Here is a 22,260-nt window from a genome sequence, read left to right as displayed (position 1 = left end):
TACAGCAGGGAGGGAATTGAAACATGATTATGAGTAGTCACTAAACAACAGTTTTTAACCTGTTGAAGGAGTGAATGTATCACTGTGTACCTATAATTAAATATTAAAACAGTAAAATCTTATAAATAATTCCTCAGACTTTCTACTCTTTAAATTTTGGTTCCTTGTGTAAAAATCATGTATCCACAAATTAGTCGCAGGTCAGTTTAAGAACATCCCAGCTTCCATTCCAGCTCCATAGCTTGGTTATTTCTCCACAAGTCTGCAATCCACATACCTGTTTGCAGCTATCACCTGAGAATAATGATTTGTTTCTAAGTGTAATTTCCAAATCTCACATTAATGGTTCTCACTGACCTCATATATTAAGTCTCCTGGTAAAAAGAGCTGGACAATGGAGTTTCTAGGCTGTTAACCCTTGGAATGCAAAGAATGACCTATAGTATTCAACACAGATATTTTGGCATGATTTGAAAAGTGATGATTATGTGTTCAATTTAATCACAACAAAGTGATCATAGTTCTTGGTTTTTGTTTTGTTTTTTTGTTTTTTTTGGTTATTGTGAACAAATATGATTGTTGTATTGCTGAAAAATTGCAACTAAGACACAGAATTGTAAACTAACTGTGAGCACCCTTAGGAGTGCTATGGAATTTCTATCACACAGTGCTTTCTCCTCTGGTAAGAAGGAGGGTGGTGTATGCCAGCCATCTCTATATCACCATTTATTTACAGATTCTCATTTCTTGCCTCATAAATTGTTCCTAGATTTAATTTTTGTTTTATCATTTAATTAATCTTTAAAAATTAGTTTTGCATTTTACACATGTATTGTTTTCTTATAGACATTATTATGTTTATCATCTCAATTTATAGAATCATAATTGAAAATAGTGTGATATTTAAAATAAACTATAAAAACTATAATTTCAAAATATCACTGCATTTACATTCTACAGTAATTTGATTTTAACATTTTAGTAATTTAGCTCTTAAAAGCTATACCATATGGATTGGTATTTTCCTGTGGCTCCAGACAATTTTTCCTCAGTGAAATCATGGTTTGATTATTTTCAAATAACACCACCAAATTCATTTAGCAAGCAAAATAGAAAATACAAAAAATGATTAAACCATTCATGAATGTGTTTCAGAATTATCAGAATAATTACTTCCTTTATCTTTTCAAAGTTTTCTTTTATTTTTGCTAATAAATTAAATAGATGAAATGTGTACTCAATAAGTTCTTGAGTAATATTGTATGTATAGATATATTTCAAAAATCAACTCCTCCCTACAACCTATCTCCACAGAGATGGAGTTACACAGGAACAAGAAATTGTGCATAGACTGTGAGCTCATGGACATCGAGGAAGATGATGTGTTTTCAAGCATTTTTGTGACCCTTTGGAAGACATATATCAAATCCAAAATTTGGATACCAATGAAGGACTTTGTGAAAGAATGTAAATACATATTTTAATAATTTGTTTCTTTTTGTTTTAATTAACCAATCTAAATTTTAAGACCAACTACCTAAATTATTTTATTTCCCTTGTTCATGCAATTTTTGGAGCTGTTTTAATAGTATAATGACACAAGTTGCATTTCCCTATCCTGGTTGATCAAAATTGAGCAACCAAAATATCCAATGGGGGTGTATGAAAATTTAATTGATTATGTGTTTTAAAGGAAGACAAATTCTCTAAGTGAATAGATGAAGACAGATTTAATCAAAAAGGAAAATGTTTAGTGTGACCTCATACTTCTGAAAGATAATTTCCATCCCAAACTAGTTTAAGATTGTTCTGTTTAAAAATATTGAAAGCATTGCGATTAATTGCAGTTATTCTTTTGATCTCCTTTCTCCTAACATTTAAATATTCAGTCAAAAGCTTTGTAGTCTTTTCAAAACAACACTAATCTAAACTTAGAATTCCTGATTTCAAAATGTGACTCTGATGCTCAGATGACCTTGGAAAATATCACTTCTTTTCAGTCCAGTCTTAATTCAAAGATCTGTCACTAATGAAAATGAGATAAATGTCTATAAAACTACTTTATAACTGTGGGATATCTAAGAATGGTGTATACTTTTGAACTTGTGTGGTCAATGACTGCCCCAAATGGAAATGGGTTAACAACTCATTTCTGTATGTGTTCAGTCCAAATTAATGGCATAAATTCTTGGGATTATTTAAGGGTTTCATGTCATGGCAGAGATGCAGAAACTGCACATGAAGTAAGATGAGTTAGATAAAACAGGTGATCTGGCAAAAGCTGTATGATATCCTTCACATTTGACCCTCACAGGCTAAAAATAAAATTTAATTTCCTTAAATCTAGCCCAATCTTCCAGAGAGTCAGAATGAGTAAAATACATTCTCAAAGCAAGTTCTTCATACTTGAAAGGTAAATTGCCTCTCCTGAGGCACAACAAAGAACTAATATATTTAAGAAAAGGTAATTTCTCAGGTAGTCTTTTCCAAAAGACTTGGCTAAGCAATGGAATGTTTTATATACCCAATCTCTTCATGGAATAAAGTTTAATAATCACAATATTCAATTTGTTAATTGTAAATCTGTGCTTTAAGTAACAGTAAATTCTTTCATAAATTGATCATTTTTTGAGAGATCACTGTGTTGAAGTCTGTTAACTTTGGTTGTTGCAAATTTGAATCTTGCATGGAATTTGTCTGAAAATGTGTTAAAAGTTGTAATGTCAGTTTGGGCCTGCTCAATTAGCTTTGAAATATACACAATGTGATATACCAAATGCATATAAAAAATAATGAGTGCTTTCCCACAAGAGGATATAAACATTTTGTGATGGAGAAGGCTTTCCATTGTTTTATTTTAAAGAATTTTATTGTGAAGGGATAAATACAGATATTAAGATATTTACTATAGTAAAGCAAATTAATATATTCATCATCTAAATTATCTACTCTTTTTGGTGGTAAGAGTAGCTTAAATCTACTTATTTAGCAATATTTTCTAATAAAACACAATATTACTAACTACAGTCCTCTTGTTGTATAATAGAGATTTAGACTTCTTCATTCTACATGTCTGCTTGGTGATACAGTAGCAGATATATCCCCATTGCACACACACCACACCTTGGTTAACCACTGTTTTATTGGGTATCTCTATATGTTTGCCTTTTTTATTATTAGACTCTACTTATAAGATCATGAAATATTTTTCTTTCTGTATATGTCTTATTTTACTTTGCCTAATGTCTTCCAAATTTATCCATGTTAGGACAAGTGGCAAGATTTTCCTTTTTAAAGGCTGGATAATATTAGATAATTTTATTTATTAAAGATGCTGAGATATTCTAAAATAAATATACTTAAGTTACATGAAACCAGAATTTTCTCAACTTATTTGATCAAGGTATTGAATGTGACTGTATTTATATCATGATGTCAGGTAGAATATCTTCACTCTGTGAAACCCTTCTATAGATTTATATATTTTATCTTTAAGTATCAAACTGCTTTATGGCAAGCCAGGGACTGCGTGTATTTTAAAGTATGTTTGAAATGCAATGCAATTTGACGTATTACAGTTCTAGATCCATATTCTGGACTATCAATTCCTTGAGCAATATAAAAAAGAAGAAATGTTATTTCTTTCAATCACGGTTTTCATAAATGTGAAAGGTGGTTAATGATACATCATTCAAAATATTATGTATATGAAATCTATTCCCTAAGTACTTAATGCAGCAAGTAATAGTACCCCCAAAATGTTAGTTCATTTAGCTCTCACATGGTTATTTTAAAAATGTACCCAATATCTCCATGTCCCAGTAACTTATATTCCAACTCTACTATATCCTCTTCCCAGTAAATAAAGCAGGAATGTACAGGAATCAAGAAGATAAGACTTGAGCAAGCTAACATTTGATCTTGGAATTTTAATTCTTTCAAATTAATAAAAATTAAGTAGAAAATAAATATCACCAACTCTAAAATATCCGTAATACTACTTTGAGTCCTCCTATCCCTGTGCCTGTTTGGTGCATGCTTTGACACATTACAAATCACCTGCAAGGATGAAAACTCTCCTTTGGGAAGAAAACAATAGCAAAATAAAAAAAAGCTATAGAGTTTAGAATAGGAATTCACATACATATACATATATTTGGGCACACACATATTTCACACATATACATATTTATGACATATGAGTAGATAAGTAAAATATACAATGCATATACACAACATTAAAAATTAGTATCACCACACAATTTTTATATCTCTGTACTTTGTTAATTATGTTTTCATTTTTGTGTAACTTTCAACGTATAGAAATTGAGGTCTTATCTAGTCTGCACCACTGCCTTGCCTACCCCTTAAACTTAGACTTGGATTTCAGCCTCTCTAGCCCAATATTTAATCACAACTGTGAAATCATGAGAACTTGTGAATAAAATTATAATGGTGTACTTTCATTTTTATTGACTTAGAATGTGTAGAGCTTTGGATTGTTGGCAAGAAATTATTAGCTTGCCCCTTAAGAGATGTTAAATATTTAGCTGGCAAAATGAATCTCCTTCTTTCATTGGAATATGTATTTTATATTACTAATTCTGGATGTATTGAAGTACAGTGGACAATTTCCTGATTAGCTCTTGAAAAGAAAATCTAAGTTTGTCTTTTGTCTTTCCTGTTGGTAGTAATAAGTACCTAGTGTTGAGCCATAATGGTTTATGAAGAATGGTAACAGTTTAGACATGGTAGACAGCAAAGATAACTATATCTTGGACACCAAAATGAACTTGTGGAGCACAGCAACTATTTCTCCTTTTCTTCCTACATCCAGTTGATATTCACATGAGATATAAGCTTAATGTACTTCAGATTTATTTTGGCTCAGAGTTTTACACGTAGCTAAATATATATCTCACCTAGTTACTGATACACATTTTCTTTGAACTAATCCTTTACTGAGTATTAAGAAATATATTTAATCTATTTGTAAGTAAGGTTAAATAGAAGTATAAAGATGAGATTTTGAGGCTTCTGAAATCAACTATCAGTTTGAAGGTAATACAGGGAATAGTTAAAACAATTCTATGATATATATAGTCAGCAAACCTAAAACATTGAAACTCTGTAAATTATATGAAAAAAATTTAGTGACTAAATGGCAAGAATAAAAGTAGAACAAGGGAGGGTTTGTGATTATGAATATTAGAGAACACATGCCAACCAAATAGCATATGTGACTCTTATTTGAATATTGATTTCAATAAATCATCTATGAATTTTATCTGAGATAATTAAGGAAATTTGGATACTTTAATTATTAGATATGCAATGATATTAAGGAATCACTGTTTATTTTCATTTAGGTGTTACAATATCATAACAAATAAGCCAAAATAAAGCAAACATATTTTCAGATACATACTGCAATGTTAAGATGAAACTATATGATGAAGGGGGAGGTTTCTTGGAGATACAGATGAAAGAACATTGGTCATAAGATGAAACCTGTTTTGAAGTTAAAATATGGCTACATGAAAGTTAATTATAATTTTATTCATACTTTTTAAATTTAAAAATTTATTCACAATTAGATATTTAATGACATAAAGTATTTCTTTGGAATAAGATCCAAGATTTTTACTCTAACATCAACTCCTTTATTTATTTGTTTACTTATTTATTTGTGTATTTATTTTTTGGGGGGGGGGGTACTGGGGATTGAACACGCTGAGCCACAACCCCAGCCCTAGTCTGTATTCTTATTTAGAGACAGGGTCTCATTCAGTTGCTTAGAACCTTGCAGTTGCTGAGGCTGGCTTTGAACTCATGATACCTGTCTCAGCCTCCCTAGCAGCTAGGATTACAGGTGTGTGTCACCATGCCCAGCTCTTATATCAACTCTTGAAAGCTATGTGATGCTAGACAAGGTGATCACTTCTCTATTTTGCACTACATAACATTGAAATGATAGTAATAGTTCTCATACAATAGAATTGCTATTAATAAAAAAGTACCTTTATATTTAAAGCATTTAACATGTTAAGATTCAATAAATGTTAATTATGATTTGCATTTACTGTCATTCCCAGGTATTATATAAGATAATTTAGGAAACTAAACAACCTTTGTAATTTTTTTTTTCTAAAAATGGCTATGAACACAAATGCAAATTTATTTGGGGGATATGGCCCATTTATAATTTTGGAATTGCTAGAATTTAAATAACTAAAATGAGTACTTTACATTTTACCACATAAAGTGAATCCTTGATGGATTGAAGTTACTATGATTATCCCAAGGAAAAAATAAATAAATTTGTTACCAGAAAGATTTTTTAAAAATCTTCAAATGATTGAATAAAACTCAAGTGATGAGAATATTTTAGCAGGATAGTGATGCAAATAAATTCATTATATATATATATATATATATATATATATATATATATATATGAGGAATTTTTCAAAAACAAATGTGCTTGATATTCTTCTCTGTCGGCCTTTTATTTATAGTTGTCTTGGTTTGACATGTGGGATCCATGACTCACTAATCATTCAAAATGAAAGGATTAAGTTTCTGATAATCTATTGACAAAATGTTCACTGATCCACACTTTGTAAATTCACATTAAATGATTATATGAATAAATGCGTTTTGTTCTTTTTAAGAGGAAAAGCAGCACAAACTTTTATTTTCTTCTCTCATTAAATAGGCATATTTTTATAACCAGCTATTTAAATGGTTTTATAAATGCAGGACTTCTCATAAGCTCTTTATTTTTACCTGAAGGAGACATTTTGCAATCCTTTTGTTCTGTAATTTCTCAAAAGAACTTAATCCTGAAATGTTCCTGAAATGCACTCTTCTTGACCTCCATATGATCACTTAATACTTTTCCTCCATCTGCTTGTCCGTTCTTTCTTGCACTGCTTCTTTTTTTTTATGAGACAGTCCTTACAGGGTGGTAGTTTTCATGAAGAATACATTATCTGATTCCCTTCTCTCTCTAGATATGCTGATTGGGAAACCTAATCACAGTCTGAATTTAACAGCATCCAAGTGCATATACTATCCACCTCACGACCTTATCTTCTATCAAGCTATTCTCCTATGTTCACAATGAGATATTCAAGCATTGTTTCCCCAAACTTACCATGAAATTATCTCTAATATTTGTACTTACAACTTATCTGCTCCACTTTGATAGATAGCAAGTCCCTTCATGCAGTTGCTCAAGCAAGTAGATGGAGACAAAGGCATTCAAAATGTCTTGCCTTTGTTACTTTTCATGCCTAAACCCTACTGGGACATAACATTACATACATTTCATATTGGTCCCTTTTGCACATGGTCTAGATTCGAATCCAGGCCTCTTTATTGTCTCACTGGGCTACCATATCTTCAAAATTAGTCTTTCTGGCTTCATTCTTACCTTTTTGTAATATACTCACTGCTGCTAGAGAAGTTGTGTTTATAAATATAGATCTATCATTTGTCAGTCTTCAATCCTTTCCTGACCCTCAATTGCTTTCAGATAAAATTAAAACTTCTTTTTTTTAAATATCTGAAACTTTAAATAATCCTAAATTGCCTTCAGTTCCCTATAATCCCATAAGGCACAAATATTTGTGCATTAGCCTTTTTGTGTTCCCCTACCTTTATTCATATCAGTCAATTACTCAGAATATTTTCATTCCTCTATTTGAAAACATCTGCTTTTTTGATGGAAGCATTCCCAACATCATTCTCTCCTTGTAGAATGTGCTGATTTCCGTCAGGGAGGTTGTCTCATGATTTCCTTCTGTCTGCAACTGTGATACCATGAAGCCATAATACTCATATGATATTCATTACAATTATATAATTATTAATTTTTTCAATTTTCCTACACTTGATCATGGATTTCTAGAAGAAAAAATCATATCTATTTGTCTATAAATATGATCCACCTTTAAAACTAATGTCTCATCTTATTTTTGGATCTAGAATTCATCATAATATGGTTGAGAAAAGAAATATTTCCATTATTAAGATAAATCAACCAGAGTTCAGAATTCTTTCAAGGATTTTATAAGGATTTTGAAGCATTTAGATTTGAATTATTGTATTCCATATCTTACTTTGATAAATTTCTGTTTTCATTGTTTTTATCTAAAATTGTTTGAATAGTTATTTTCCTTTTTTTCGTCCTTGGAAGTTATCCATTTTCTTCAAACTAATAATGGCCTTTTAAAGTGTTTTTTATTTCTAGCAAAATAACAAGGCCAAATTAAGAATTCTAATGCTGTTCTTTTTTTTTTTTTTTTGAGAGAGAGAGAGAGAGAGAGAGAGAGAGAATTTTTTAATATTTATTTTTTGTTTTTGGAGGACACAACATCTTTATTTTATTTTTTATGTGGTGCTGAGGATCGAACCCAGCGCCCCGCGCATGCCAGGCAAATGCACTACCCCTTGAGCCACATCCCCAGCCCTCTAATGCTGTTTTTTATGTTTCTGAATTTAGTGATTTTATATATCCTATTTAATACTACAGAGGAGTTTAGATATATAATAAATTTTGCAAGTTTGAAGTAAGGTTTTATAGCAAACATACAGTCAGTGATAATTCTCAGTTACTAAATTTGGATTTATCTGTTATTTTATTTGGCAACTTAAAAATATTAATCTCATTGAGGCTCATTATTAAGTAGATGTGGGAACCACCATTTCAAAACACTTTCATTTATTCAAGTAGAACCGATTTAATGGTAAAAGCTCAGCTAACTTTTTGTATAGTTTACTTCCAAATTTTATTCCTTTTACATAATTTTTATTTATGCATTATTTTACTGAAAAAGAAAACCAGTAACAAAAACTCATGAAGAATTGTTAATGAAAATAATGTTTTTTGTTAATCATACAATTTTGCATCTTGATGGAAAGTGTTTAATCTACTGATAAAAATCTATTTATGTAAAAAAGGGAAATGTTGGTGGTTTTGAGGTATTATCTATCACATAGTAATAAATTTATTCATGTGATTTTGTAAGATACCCAAAAAGGTAAAAATTACAAAGAAAATCTCAATAATTTTTATAGTTCTGTAATTTAAAAATGAATATATATCGCTCATGATGGTAATTTTTTGTGGACCACATTCATTCATATGTATGCTCCTTTAAAAAATGTAGCCTTATCATTCTTAGCTATTCTTCATATAAAATATACATCATTTCATTCTGAGAATTTGGACAGAATTTGTTGCAGAAATGGGATAATTTTTAAGAGTTTTCTCTTTTCTTCTGTGAACATGGATAAACTACATATCCCATTTTCTTTAAGAGGAGAGGCCAAGTAATCAGGATCCACCATGTGAGAAATGTAGATCTCTCACAATGATCTGTTTAATCTCTCCTCTACACATATTTCTTCTACAGAAAACCCTACAGATTCTAAGCCCAAAGCAGAAATTCCATCATTTTTAAACTTAGTTCTCTTAATGATTGCTTGCAGAAGAACTGTTTTAGAGACCTGTCCACATAGACTGGACTGAAGTAAGATAGTATGGAGTGAAGTCACTGACAATGTGGAACTGTTTATTATAGTATTGAAAATATTTTGACTGCAACAGAGCTGACTACTAACATGACCCATGATCAAATAAAAATACACTAAAGTATATAGTGAAATTCACCTACAGTGACTTGGATGTCAGACCATATTTCTATTGGGATTCTAAGAGCAGAGGATAGAAATCAGAATGTTAGAATGCATGTTGGTTGCTACCAGGTATGTCACTAGTATAATTACACAGAGATCAGTTGAAACAGGAATTGACCAATTGGGAAACATAAATGAAAGTGAGTAGAGAGACATACAAGTCATAGCAAGTGGCCCCATGGAAGATTACAAAACAGACTATTTATAGACTGCAAGCAGTAAGAGATAAGACTGAAAATGGTTTCCAGTGATAAAGAACTGTGTATTAAGATTCAGTTTTGGATCAAAGATCAGATTAGGAGTGTGACCTTCCCACTAGAGCCCATTTTAGATAACCTCCAGATAGTCCCAAGATATATCAGATAACCTTAAACTATATCCTATAGCTACAAACATGTCTTAAGATGCTGCTAAAAAGGAATAAATCAATCTTGAAATAAACTTGAAAATAAACTTAAGGGAAAAGGAGACCACTGTCAAAGTTGAGTGACAAGCACATTGAACTGATTAGAAACAACTAATTTCAATACCACACTGAATTTGTGAGTTGCTCCTATTGGCTCAGGAACCACCAGAACACACCTAAAAATTCTTTGTTTAAGAATCTGCTTAAGAATTTGTTTAAGAATTAGCTAATGTATGCTAATGTATGAAATATGATATGTCAAGCGCTTTGTAAGGTTTTGAACAACCAATAAAAAAAAAAGAAAATTAAAATTCAAAAGTCCCAATTAAAAAAAAAAAAAAAAGAATCTGCTCCAGCAGGAAGTGGTGTCACTGCAATGTGGGGCCACTGGAAAGTTTACTTCACAAGGCCTGCTTCTGCATGATGTGCAAAGGTGAAGCCACAGGTCTTGGAGGACAATGAAGAGAGGGGTTCCCAGTAGAAAGCAGGGCCAGGTTGTTAGTGGCAATTAGAGCGCTTTTCCATTCCAAACCCAGCAGGATCCCAGAGTTCCTGAGGATCCATATAAGCTCTGTGTTTCCCATTCTTCCTCTTTTCAAATTGGAGTTTGAGAACATTCTAAGTTGTGTGCATGATTGAGAAGCCGATGGATGGAGAGAGATAATTTACACTTTTAGTCCATATGCCAAGCCCAAAGTATCAATCAGTATGTTACTGATATCCACAGAAACTTTGACTTTGAAAAGGTCACAGTTATTCTATTGGGGGGCTTTCCTTTTCTTTTATGTTTCCCTATATATTGGCTGTTGCTTTTTTTATTCTTTTGCAGTACCAGCTACTGTCTTTTGATAACTTACAGGATTCTATGCCTTTTTCATCTAGTCTCTGTACATAAAAGCAAAGCGTTTAGAAATTATAGTTCTCACCCTGCCCAACAATGAGATCTGGTTTAAATTCCTCTAATAATAAAACTTTTGGGGTGAAAGAGAGATGTGTGTGGAAAGAGCAGACATGAGTTTTGAGAAGCTTTTGAGTTAGTCCACACAAATCACTACTGTTACAGGCAACTGCAATCATGAAAAAACCTCCTTGAAACTCACACACTTTCTGATTTTGCCAAAGGGAGCAATAATTCTCCCTGATGTTTGATCCTCTAGATATTTAAATGCTTTCTTTAAAGCATATAATTTTCCGTATTAAATCACTTCCTTTTCTAAATTCTGAAGAGGTTTTGATTTCCTGATCATCCTTGATTAATACATCTCCCAGGCAATGAATGTCTATTATATGTGTGTAGGAAGAGGGAAAAAGACACGTTGTGTCAAGAAAGGTGGATCTTAGCAGCCTCTGCCTAATGCTCACCAAACTATTCTCCTTTTGCTCATAAGCACACAGAGAAAATCTGTGTTTTTTTTTTTTTTTTTTTCAATCTTCCTTGAAGGTTACCCAGGCAAATGTGGTATACTGGCCAAATGTAGGAAATCCTTTGGAAGATAACAAGATTCAAGGAAAAAGAAGATCCAATGGGTTAAAGAAAATTGAATCTTGGAGTAACCCAGAAAGCAATATGGAGTTCTTCCTGAGCAAAAATAAAATTTTAGTACTTTAATTATTTTCTTGTCATTGTTATAAAATTCAGCCCACATAATCAATACATAGCTATTTCATATGAATTCAACACCAAATTAGAATAGAAAATTATGAGGTATGATTAATATGGCATGTGCACTTAATTGGGCCCACTCTTTGGGATAATGCTTAATGGAGAGAGTGGTTCTTGTCCATGAGGAAAGTCATAGTATGGCTCTCCTGCCCTCCAGTTTTACTGGGTTTCTAGAGTCCTGCCCAGATCTACCTCCTGACATTTGACTGACTGCAGGATGATATCAGACTTTCAAGTCGCTGCTACCATAACCACTCTAGTTCCCATGCTGACTGATCCTAATTGGAACCTGGTCACAGGGATTTTATGGTTAGGAGGAATTCTCTTTATCTCCCTAAGTTCTAAAATCTGATCTATCAAAGGGTCACAAAAGTCCTTCTTCAGAATAAAATGTGTTCCTCTTATAATAATTATTTAGGACCTGTATTTCTCCTGCAGATAACAGGCAGTTTGCTGGGGAATGTAACATGTCTTGTTCACTTAAATCAGACAGGGCTGCAGGTAAATTGCTGTTTAAAGATGAAAGCATGTGGGGGTCAGCACAGAGGGCCCATTTTAACCTCATGTTCTCACCACTCACATCTGTCTATTCCCTACCAATTAGATAACAACATCTTTCTATGGAGTGGAAAGTTGAGGAAGGAAGATTAGTGATGGAGCAATGGCTGGGAGACACTGGGCCCTCTCTTGGACTAGTCTTAACTGAAAAACAGAGACAAATTTGTTGCACACTTTGGATTTCTCTCTTATAGCAATTTTTGTTTCTGCACTATAAAAACGATCAATTTTTTTTTTCCTTTTAATATTTGCTGTTCAAAATCATACCACTTTTCCTGACTTAGTCATGTATGTGGAGCAATGGAAAAAACTAAATGTGTGAACTCCAGTGGATCTGTGGAACTGGTTATGAACATGGATCTACTAACTGCATTTATTACCATCAGTGGAGTCTTACTATTAAATATCTTTAGCCTGAATTTTCAACTCTGGAAAATTGGTCTGCACTTAACAGTGTTTCTGAAAGATTTAGGTTGAAACAAATGAATGTGTGTCAAAAAATAACTGGATCCCATTAGAAACCCAGAGCATATTAGTTTGTTCTCATTATTTACCTGCTTCAATTACTTTTACTTTAAATATCATGCTGGCTAGCATTTAGTCATATATTGCCTTACATTATTAAGTAACATTTTACCAGTGTCATTATTATGTACTAGATACAGAATCTTAGGTATGTCATTTAATGATAGGTTCTTCAATTATAAATAAGAGTAATGATTCCTGCCTCGAAGAATTATTGTGAAAATTAAATCTAAATATATATTGGAATAGAAAACTAACAAGCATATCTATTCATAATTTTATTGTTAATTAAACCTTTTGACAGAATAGACAATGTCTAATTATATTTGTCATTATAATGCCCAGAACAATGTTAGAATATAAAGAATTTAATAATTGAGTAGACATAAATTGATTCTGAACCAATCTGCTTTGCTAAGATATTTACTTATTTTATACTATAATTCCATATTTTGACATTTAACTCACTTAAAGTAATACTTTCCAAATGATGAAGAGTTTGCATAACTTCTAACCCAGCATTTCCCAAAATGTGTTTTACAAAATGATTGCTCTGCAATACATTCTACAAAAATAGAAATAAAAATAACTCTATGGTCAATTAAATTCACTGTACACTAAACAGGATATTTTACTTTTGAAGTTCAGTGGTGTACATGAAGTTATGAAGAACTCTGAATTCTAGTAATAGAGAAACGCTTTTACCTTTTTTTTTTGTTTCTTTATCAGTTTTGACAAATAAAATATTTCCATCTGCATCAACACTCCCTCCATCTCAAACACAAAGTACTTATACAACTTTTCTGAGCTAATGTAATAATACTGGAATGCAATCTTAAACCTCTTCACTAAGACCAGGGAGTCTTATATAAACATGGTTACCTTTCATCAGTAATGTTACATTCTCTGAAAGACCCCATCTCTGCCTCTGCTGCCTATCAGTGATCACTGGATATAATCTGTGCAAAACCCATCTGTGCAAAGGTCAGCTGACAGACCTCATTTGTATTGGCATATACAGTTACCGAATAATTTTGGGCCTCAATATTTAGTTTCTGTTACAAAATCTATTTCTTCTAGTATTTAAGATGAATGTCTCACTGGATAGTTTTGCATGTTGCTCTGTGTTCTGTAAGTGAATTAATCTCCATCCACCTGCTGGGGTTCTCTGAATTCTCTGGCTGAATCCTGGTTAAACATTCCAGATCTTATTTTAAGTTTCCATTGTATATTTTATTTGCTAAAACCATTCTATTCTTATCCCTCCATTATTTGCTTTTATTTCATTTTATTTTAGAATTTCATATTCCTCTGATATCTTTCTTTAGATGAATTTATTTTTAAAAAGCTTTACTTACACGTTATCAAATCTGTCAATAGTTTATTAATTCTAACTTTGTTCTAATTAATAAACTTCCTTCCTTATTCATATATTGTTAAAACCTCCCTTATCAATTTTAAAAATATATTTATAACCAAACATATGCCCTAACCTCAAACCCCCCAAAATATGTAGGGATTAGTCAAATGAGTCTCTCTTTTTTGTTGTTGTTATTAAAACATGCAATTGATTATATTTAAAATGTCACCTTATGATTTCCTGGATTATGGATTATATGTAATCCTTTCTATATGATGTGTTTAAAATGTTTGAATTCTGCCTTTTTTTATTATTCATAATCTTTTTCCTACCCATGCTTCTGGTTTTGAACTGTCATCTGAATCCTTCTCAGATAGCTTTGTTCAAATAACATAGCCTACTCTAACTTTCTGGAGAACTCTTGGTTCACATTCTCTGAGATTACTATCTCCATTCATTTTCTTTCTGCAGCTAAATTTCACTTCTAACACTTTTTCTAATCTATTTCCACAGCATGGGCAAGCCGCTTGGGCTAATTACTATATAAGAAATGCATAAATTGGGGGTATAACTCTAAAGTAGAGAATGTGCTTAGCACTCATGAAGGCCTGTATTCAATCTCCAGTTCTAATAGATGTATGTGTGTGAGTGTACACAAAGTATATGGATATATTAATTTTTCAATGTAATAGGAATATACAAAATAAATAGTTTGATTTTTTAAATCATTGACTGTCTAGCAGTTGTGAATGAATGAGTGAAAACTAATCAATTAATTAAAAGATATTTCCAGTTTTGGAAAAGCTGTGGCAACTTCTATAGCTTTCTAATTTACATAATGTTACCTAAGGCATAAATCTATTCATTTATCTTTCTATACCTATATCTATCATGTACAATAAGAGCCAAATGATGTTGTAGCTTATTACAGAGTCCTTTTGGCAGGAGATCAGTTTATTTTCAAGTTAAAAGTAAATAAATAAATAATCCTCCAGTTGAAAATTTACAAATGTAACTGTGACTATGCAGAATCTGAAGTAATATTTATCAGTCCATGTAGAACATGTTTTAGGATCTTTAGTACCCCTGATATTTTTGTACTTAATTTACTTCACTAATTCTGCATTCAGAGCATAGTATTCCTGGCATACATTCTGGTCTAGGCCTAGTCTACCTTTTTTAGCTGCTTAAGGCCCTCTTAATTATAACATCTATAGCCCTCTTTAAGCATCAGTCCTGCTTCCCTCCTTGCTGTCCTAAGGGACTGCACCTCACTGAACATCAAGCAATCACTGACTGGCTGTGTCAGTTAGTAATTTTTTAGAATGACTGCCTTTTTCACTCAGTGCTAAACATTCCTGCCATCTGTGTACAAGTAACTGTATTCTTGGTCTAAACTACATTTCTTTGGCTTTTGTGTGGTACCCAATCCATGTGAATCATGGATTATTTTTGAATACTCAAATGCTTTTAATAAATAGCCTCATTAGGTTGCCAATTTATTCCTTATGGCCTTGCTCATCCCCAGGCATTTCTGAATTGTGGCCATTTTCTCCACTGTATCTGTGAAGTTTAGCATACATTGCATGAGTTATAATAAAATAATGAAAAAGGGTACTATATAAAATCTATTTTACTGAGTTAATATTTATTATTTTCTTCCACTGATTTATAATAGGTAAATAAAATTTTGAATTAAATGGATGCTTATATTCATTCATTCAAATAACATAGCCTACTCTAACTTTCTAGAGAACTCTTGGTTCACATTCTCTGAGATTACTATCTCCATTCATTTTCTTTCTGCAGCTAAATTTCACTTCTGACACTTTTTCTAGTCTATTTCCACAGTATGGGCAAGTCTCTTGGGCTAATTATTATATAAGAAATGCATAAACTAGGGATTTAAGTCTAAAGCAGAGAATATGCTTAGCACTCATGAAGGCCTGCATTCAATCTCAAGTGTTAATGGAGATGAGTGTGTGTGTGTGAGGGTACACAAAGTATATGTAGATATTAATTTTTTCAATGTAATAGGTATATACAAAATGAATAGTTTGATTTTTTAAATCATTGACTTTATACAACATAAAATTACTGATCACCTACAGCATACTTGCACTATCAATTCAGTGTTAAACAAAGGAAAAAACCTTCTCATAGCATACTGTTAATGTGGGAGAGTAATTCATATATACATCTCTACATTTTAATAAACATTAATAAATGTCTTCAAATTCTGTATAAAATATACAGGCCAAATGCACAATGACAAAGCTTGCTTTCCTTTTCTTGAGTTTGTTTACTGGAAAACATTGATCAGTTTGTACCCCCAAACAAAAGCTATCTGTGCTCCTCCTGGGTACACAGAGACTCAAAACAAATTATATAATTCTTAAACTCTATGCACATTGCTTTTTAGTGAGTATTAAACTAAAAGGGAGTGGATGGTAGATTTTGTCAACCATTACAACTAAAAAATTTGGCACCATGATTGTGAAACAAGGCATTTAAAGACTTTTTTTCCTATGCATTTGCTTAATGGAATGCTCTCTGACACATGAATTGCCCTAAACACCTTTATTTCTGGGCATACAAACTACACCTTCTTCATAGTTTAAAGATCAAAATATATTCATTTCTTCTTGAAACTATTTGTGTCTACCCAACACTAAATCATCTAAATATTTTCTTACTCATACTTCTTCTATCTCACATACTTGCATAAAACTTTTAATTTTTGTAAAAAAAGTATTAGATAGTCATAACAATGAGTACGTTTTGAGTAAATATATCTTTATGTTACATAATTGGTTGCAGTTTGCAAAATATTTTTATATATTCATAAAACAGATACATATAGACATTTTATCAATTATCACTTATGGTTGGCATTATGGAACATTACCTAGAGGCTTTTTCCAGGCTTTCAATTTTTCAAAAATATTTGAAAATTTAAAAACCAGGTTCACAAACAGCATCAAAGTTATACTCCATGTATGTGTAATATGTCAAAATACATTCTACTGTCATGTACATCTAAAAAGAACAAATAAAAAAAGAATAAATATAATTAAAAGGCAAAAATCAGCTGAATAACAAAAATTACTATGCAATGAGTCAAATAGGAATAGAAATAGTGAAAATACTCCAAAGAGGTATTCAAATATTCTTTGAAGAGGTTTAGTTACAAACAGCTTTTTGCTTTACCCACATGCAAATATGAAAGTTTATTAATCGTACGTCATTCCAACCTCTTTTTCTTTGTTCATTGATTAAACATATGTCCAGAAGAACCTCTGTATGTCAGAAGCCATGCCCCAAATCAGAAACATAATCACAAACAAGAGAAGTTTCCTGTTATTAGGCATGTACATTAAGCTTCATGATGCTGTTCTTGAGATTAGTCATTAATAAAGAATATACTTAAGTCACAAGGCAGTGTATGTGATATGGTTTCATGGCAGAAGAGAAGTTGGATGCAAACAAATGGGAAGAAGAATCCTTTCTTTAAAAGGGTAAGAGAATACGCAGAGCCAAGTATGGTCTAAGTAAGATGGTGGGCTTGGATCTAAAATCCATGGTTCACATGGATTGGATGCCACACAAAGGGCGAAGTGGTGATTGTTCATTCAATGAGCTTTTGAAGAAGAGGAATGATGATTATGATCTATAAAATGTAAAATGTTCTGAAATGGAAAACTCGTGTAATAGAAATGTTTACATTCAAATCTTCCTTACACATTGGGAACAGGCAAATGATGAGACAAGTAAACCTAAGACCCAAACCATCCAATTAGTAACAAACACAGTGGAGGGTGATTTAAGAGGAGTTTTTTTTTTTTTTTTTTTTTTTTTTTACCAATTCATGCAAAAAGATAATGATGGGGTGGATTTCAATGATGCCATTGAACATGAAGAAGGGTGAAAACTTTCATGAGTTATGATAGAAGCTTAATAGACAGAGCTTGATTATTGATCAGAAAATCAAAAATAGCAAAGAAGTGTGAATAATAATTAAGTTCATGTCCTGAGTAAGCTGACAAACCTGATACCTTATACTATTCACTTAGTTACCTAGCATTGCATTACAATAATTTGGTTTATTATAATTGATTTTCATTTTCTAGTTCATTAATAGTACCAAACATTTAAAATGTGTTTATTGGTCTTGCTAATCATCTAATATAGCCAAAGATAAAAGACAAAGCAAGTAGATCAAGTCTTTTAGTTTATGGAATTTTTCTTCTCATATTCTATAGTCTAAATATTTGAGTCCTTCAAAATCCCAATGTTGAAATATAATCACCAATTTGATAATATTAGGAGATAATCCATTGGGAAGTGATTAGATTATGAAGGTAGATGCCTTATAAATGGAATTAAGCTCTTACAACAGCCCAAGGGAGGTTATTTGCCAATTCAATTATTTGAGGACTTGTATGTTTAGATATTAGGGTTTCCCCAAAACTTCATTTGTAAGACAACACAAGAAGGTTTAGAGGAGAAATGATTGTGTTCTAGGAAGTTTAACCTAATCATTGCACTAAACCCCTGATAGGGATTAGCTTGGTGGCAACTGTAGACAGGTAGGGTATGGCTGAAAGAGGTGGGAGCCTGGGGACATCCCTTGGGGTAGACATTTTGTCTTATCCAGCAGATATCTCTGTCTGTTTCCTGGTACCATTCCCAAGCTGCTTTTCTCCATGCTTCCGCCATGACGTTCTGCCTCACCTAAAGCCCCAAGGAATGGAAGTGGCTGTCTATGGATTGAGACCTCTGAAACTGTAAGATCCAAAATAAACTTTTTCTCTTCCAATTGTTCTTGTCAGCTCTTGGGCCACAGCACAGGAAAAGCTGGCAAAAACAGGGACAAACCTGTAAGACACCACACATAAACCAGAAGGTTGTCCCTCGTGAGATACTAAATCCGACAGTGACTTGATGAGTTGGGTTTTTGTTTTTAAGACCCTAAAAGTGTAATAAATGAATTCCTGTTGTTTTAAGCTACTCAGCATGTAGTATTTTGTTGTAGCAGGCCAAACTAAGAAAAAAAAATTATTGAATCATCATGTGACTGTATGTACTGAGCAGAGTGTCATTATGGTACTTTGTTTTGGATGTTGAGACTTGGGCAGGTTCTCCTGAGAACATAAGGTCCTCTTGTGCAAAGAATTCAATGAAGAGAAGAGCAATCTATTTGGATATATGGGAGAAAGAATGATTTAGGTCTAGGAAATATAAAATATAAAGACCTGATATAGGGTTGAGTTTAATGTGCTTTAGAATAGCATGAAACCTAGTGCATCTCTTTGAAATAACAAAGAAAGAAATTGCAATAGAAGATGAGTTTGATGAAGTAGGCCGTAAAATTTACCCAAGAAAAAAACTGACTGAGTGCCTATCACTTATCAGGAATTATCCATGTATAAAAATCCAACCTTGTCCTTTCTCTTAGTCTATTATATAGCAAATAAATATGCAAAAACCTTTCTTTTACTTAGTAGGTTTTATCAATATTCTATGTGCCCTTCACTTTGTAAAGTCATTTATGCTATTTGTTTTCATTTGCTATCATTCTATGTAGACCTTATCTGATCACTCATTCTTACTGTTGGAGAAAACCATGTATTATTATCCCTACAGATGAGTGAATGGGAATCCATTGATTCATAAACTTGATTAGGTCACATAATTAGTAGTGATGGGAAGGAGTCAAATATCAGCTTCTGATTTTATGGCCAGTGTAAGTGGATGAATTTTCTTTGTTGAAATATCATTGCCAAATATGAACTCATGGAGTGATCATCTTGTAGGCTAGAGATTGTCCTGGAAACAATGTGGTTTCACTGAATATCACAGTAGTGTTCAATAGGCTGATCTACACTGTCGTTGCTTATTGTCTTGTTTTGGTATTTTATCTTTTTCCTTAACTCAGTGCCATTGCCCTATTTCCCCTTTTTGTTTTTAGTTGGGACTTTATTATGAACTTAGGAATAGTATTTTTGATTTTTACAGCTATAAACTGCCAGAATCAATATTTACATAAACAATATCACACTGACTCAAACACAACTGAGAAGTTTTTCTTGTTTGTTATATTTTTAGGTTTTATCTATTTTGCATGGGGGGGAATAGGGACAATATATAAAAACGGAGTATATAGTATAATGAAATATTAATCCTTTTGCAAAATTATTCTAAGTGTGTACATTTAAACACAGACACATATACAAAACTCATGGATTTCCAAAGTATAGATATGTTGCTAGGCTAGTAATAATTCATTTAATAACCTGAATGTATATTCTCTATCTCCACACGTGTGCGTGCACACGCACACACAAACACACCGATTTAAATTATAAATTAGATACATGTGTAGGTCTAAATAACGTCACTTCTTTTCTTAGCAATGTTTATAGAGTCATAGTGTGTGAGCTTTGGGCAGATGGTAAGCAGAGGGTTATAGGATAGATAAGTCTGTTTATAAACTATAAAATGAGGGGGAACAGATGATGCATCCCAAAATCCGTTTTACTACATCAGCTAAGTATTCAGTTCAGATACTTCAATCCCTTAAAAAAGTCATTGAAAACTGATAATACTAGGGAAATATAGCTGACTATTCTTTTATAGAGTGTAAGATCTTTAAGTCTAGAGGGTTTTATTTACAATCTAATTCTCAATCATTCCAAATTTCTGAGATAAGAAACCTCAAAGATAAATTTGCCCCAAATCTTTTAAGTAGGTAAATTTTAGAGAGTTTTATTGTTGTCATACACTAAGGACTGACTGCGTATTTGCATGCATAGTTGGAGATAACCTGGGTACTTAGAAAGAAGTTTTGAAATAATTATTTTGAATAAAAATGAAGGCATGTTTGGAATTTAGTTTTTGTTTTTGTCACAGCTTTGCATGCCATTTTATTTTATTTAATTTTTTTGTTAGGGCTTGCAGATGCTTATCTAATTCCATGTGAAATACAAAGAGAAATAATTTCTTTAAAAAAGTCTTTGTGCAGAAAATATGTACAAATCACTTGTTGAACAATTAAGTAGAGTCTTTATTGAACAAAGTAAGAAATGAAGAACTAAAATCTGCACTTATAAAATACTAATTTTATTTAAACATGGTACCACTAGAATTTTATTACCTTTTATTTTTTTAAACTTATGGGAGATGTTTCAAACTAAAGTAAAACTATATCTTGACAGATTATGAAGCCCTTGAAAAAGAACAAACTTGAAAGAAAATTTGTATCTGAACTACATTGTTATCCTGCTACCCAGATGTAAAATTATTCCCACAGTATTTTAAATTTTTGGATTACAAACAGCAAGGTCATGGCACATCCATTCCTAAGTCCAGGACAACATAGTTGGAATATTATGGAATAATTTTACTTCCTTAGAAGAATACTGAGAAAGAAATTTCAACTTAAAGTTTCCTGTACCTCCTAATTTTATAAGATATTGCTAAAATGTATAGCAACTGCTTATTGTAGGCAAAATAACTCAATATATAAGTTAGAATATTTTTAAAACAGGTGAAAAAAGAATTGAGAATGCCAAAATTTTTCATTTCCGACCAGCAAAAATACAAAATTATCTACTCAGCCCCCTGAGGGTTCAATCCTGTAGAAATTATCCTTAGCCTTCTGTACATTCCTGGGTCTACAAAGTGACAGATTTGGTCTCTGTTGTGGAGTAAGCTATTCAGCTGAAAATCTGATGGCCAGAAGAATACATTTTGCCTCATTAAATATGTTGGGATCAGCTTGTTCCACTGGAACAGGACAGAAAGAAACAAAGAATAGCTATACCACAGGGGAGGAAATAGTGGAGATAGATCAACAGATGACTCAGAGCAGATTTCTTTTTTTAAAGCAGTTTGAGCAATTATTGTACTTTTTGCCAAATAAGCTCCCTGCCTTCTCTTCTTTCTTTTTTCTTAAAAGAGATGGATGAGGTTTTGAATACTAAGAATAATAACTTGCCTTTAAAAAAGAGAAAAAAAAAGGCATTTCACAAAGTTTTTGAG

This window comes from Callospermophilus lateralis, chromosome 8, assembly GCF_048772815.1.
Source record: "Callospermophilus lateralis isolate mCalLat2 chromosome 8, mCalLat2.hap1, whole genome shotgun sequence".
Classification (NCBI taxonomy): Eukaryota; Metazoa; Chordata; class Mammalia; order Rodentia; family Sciuridae; genus Callospermophilus; species Callospermophilus lateralis.
The sequence above is the reverse complement of the archived record's forward strand: the minus strand, read 5'-3'. Positions refer to the sequence as shown.